Source organism: Balearica regulorum, chromosome 2 (genome assembly GCF_011004875.1).
Source record: "Balearica regulorum gibbericeps isolate bBalReg1 chromosome 2, bBalReg1.pri, whole genome shotgun sequence".
In the NCBI taxonomy this organism is placed as follows: domain Eukaryota; kingdom Metazoa; phylum Chordata; class Aves; order Gruiformes; family Gruidae; genus Balearica; species Balearica regulorum.
Genome location: NC_046185.1, coordinates 70417626 through 70421003, shown reverse-complemented (window position 1 = coordinate 70421003; position 3378 = coordinate 70417626).

Sequence of the window (3378 nt, the reverse complement as noted above, 5' to 3'; positions counted from 1 at the left end):
TTAAAACCATAAACGGCTTTAATAGCAAAGATATTTTGGAAAATGTACTTTCTATAGAGCATTTTAATTGTGGTGTACTGAAATGATTGCACACAACTGGAAAAAATTATTATTTTTTTTTAAATCCGTGTCATAATTTTTGTATGTGTGTATGATTTATTTTTCTGAAATTTTGGAGGTGCAGAATGTTTAGAGATGACCAAAAACCCCACCCAAACCATCCCCAGCAATCCAAAACATGTCCTGAATTAGAAAAAAAAAACCAAACAAGCAAAAACCCACCTTGTAGTCAACACCCATTAACAATACAACCAAATAACCAAGCAAACAAACCAGGGACTAAGCAGCAGCGGGTTGAAGTCAGCATCCTAAAGCATATTTGTGCGCCCCGCGTCTTGTCATGATTGATGCGTTGCACTCATGTGGCATTTGACAAACATTGTTTTGCAGGTACTTAGCACGATGACAAATTAACAAATGGAATAAATGGATTACAAAGCATTTACATAGTCATTTATGCCTTTTTCCCATCCAGTCTGGACTACTACAAAGTGATCTGAGGCTAGTTATGAAGAGATATACAAGCTTTACAAGGTGCAGCATGCAGCAGGGTGATTAATGCAGAAAGATTAATGAACATAATTTTGAATCAGTAGCTTTTGTCTTACGCTATTTGCTCATTTTGTTATTAATAGGCACTGAAGTAATGACCCTTATTTCATAAATCCTCAAAGGGCTGGCACTGGGCTGCCACAGATAGCATTCTTGAAGCATCTTTGAAACAACCTCTGATAAACAGGGACAAAAGAGATGATCATCCAGGAGCAAACATCTGAGAAGCAGGGTAAATTAGCTTGGGTGACGGTCCACTCTATCATGGCAGCAGTGCTTCTTGCTCCTCCATACCCTACTCATCTGGCACTGTAAATCTCAGTGGGCTATTGCTGAAGTGGCCTCAGGTTTGAAATGCCTTAGTGGGATGTCTCCCAAGATTTTTATGGTGGGGAAACAACAGGAGTAATTTTTCACATGCGTCATCCCTCAAGAAAGTTGACTGCTAAGTAGTGATGCTGCAGTTGTAGACAGTGACCAAAAGTGCTCCTTTCTGGGAGAGACCTCATGGGATCTTGATGTTTCTGCTGGGCCGCAGAGGCTTCTGCCATCGGTGTGCACTTCTAAGCTGCCGCAGCTGCCACCATGCTATATTCCTGCTGACTCTTTCTCATTGTGTAATAAACTTGCTAAAACTTGGTTTGTCCACTCTCCACCATAGACAGCAGAGATCATGATCCTAAACATATCCCGTGGATGCTCCCCCTTGTCCTGTTTTGGACACATAAATAGAAAGGCAATTTGTACCAAAAGTGTTTTGGATTAATTCTTTTTTAAATTTTAAGTTTGATTATTTAGATGATGCATGGTAATTTTTGATGTGTAGTAAATCTGATGTGTACTGTAAGCTATAGAAAACATGTGATCTTACGCATTCAGCCTAGCAAGTTAACACGTGTCAGCTGAGCTGTGCTAACTGCCCAATTTTGTGTTCTTTGCCTGTGGCAGCTGTATAATGGTTCAATTTAGCTGGCCCTCAGAGAAAGCACCTGCAGAGATTTGGTGTACCGCAGACTGTCTCACCCCTTACAGGCATGCAAAGCTGTGAGTTTCTCAGGCCACTGCAGTTTACTGCGTGCTTGTGCTGTCTTGGGTTACAACATACCTATTTGTAGGGGACATACTGAAAGCCAGCTGAGAGGTTCTCCCCAGATCCAAAGCATTGAACACCTGCAGGATGAGCTCCTTCTGGTGCTGCTTGCACTCTGGGAGAATGTAATTGCCTCCCCTTGCCTGTATGACTGCTGGAGGACATCCTTTCAGTGGTGGATAAGTGTTTGTGGTCACTGAGGTGCTGGGGTGGAGAGCCAAAGGTTGGGGCGTTGTGGGGCAACTGGTGTGAGCTGTAGGGGAACGAGGTCTGGCACTGCAGATTTGCAACCCATTCTAGGAATACTAAGAAGCGCTATTTCTGAAGATGTGTTCCTACAGAAATGCACCACACCCTGTCTGGGTGCAAAGCGGGGAAAGAAAAGAGAGAATGAAGTAATAGATGAGGGAGTGACAGCAGTTAAAGAGTTGCAACAGACACTTGTGCCTTAGGGGGCATGGGTGGCATGAACAGATCTGAGGAAGGGAAGGAAGGAGCGTTAAAGGAGGTGTATTAAGCTGTATGTAAGAGCTGTCATTCTTAGCTTAAACTGGCAGCTAAAAAAATTAATATGTCGAATGAAACTCAACGACCAATCTTCTCCAAGGCACTCGTATGCATTAAAATTCAACAAGAAAAAGAAACACAGAGTAAAAAGAGTGATAAAATAATACTAACAGTAAGAGTGTGGTGCTTCTCAATCAACATTACATGTGAAATACATGCCTGAAAGCAAGCTCTGGTAGTTACAAAGTAGAAAATAGAAAAGTAAATCTATGTGATCTTCTCTTTGCATTTCAAGAAAACATTTGGTAGAAAATACAAAATAGACATTGTGAAATGGAGCCAACTACAGAAGGAATTAAAACAATTTGGTTCAAGCGAGAAGCATAAAACTAGTATTTAAGGATGTTGGAGATTTCATAATTGGATCATCACAACAGCAAATGTTATATACTTTAGAATTTACTCTTATTATGGGACAAGGCTCCTTCAGAAAGCAGAACTCATCAATTCTCTAAAATAAAGTGAGAGTACTTTTAAACTAACTGATGTATGATCTATGAGACACATGTAAATTAATGTATTCTTCTTAAAATTCTGTTTTGTGGTGAAATATGTAGGAATTACATTTTCAAATAGAGCATAATTTGGAAATGGAAGTGGCAAATCAATTTATAGAATTAATTCCGGTTTTGAAATGTGAAACTTAAGAGCACTTGAGGCAGAACCCTTGCTGGTACATATAGGGATGAGGAAGGTGAGTAGCTAGTCCTATCTGCACTCCCCTGGTGCGTCGTAGGCTGACATGGCTAACACTCCCTACGCAATGTACTGTTCTGGATACCTGTTGAGATGACCCAGCTATCCTGTGTTGAAATACTGGTCTTTTGCATTTCCTCAGACAGCACTGACCAGGGATCTGGTCACATTTCCAGATCTAGGAGCAGTATATCCATGCTAACCGAGAGGTGACAGCATTTAGTCTGGGTGCAGAACTACACTAAGGCTATGTTGCTATCCATGCCCAAGCCAGACCTCCTCAAGCATAGTGCCTATTGAGCTTAGCTACATCCTCACTGACTCTTTGGGTTTGACACAGGTACTTCAGCTAAGTCACTCAATTAAGCATGTGTGGAGAAAGCAAAGAAACACTATCTTCAGTCAGAAGTGTA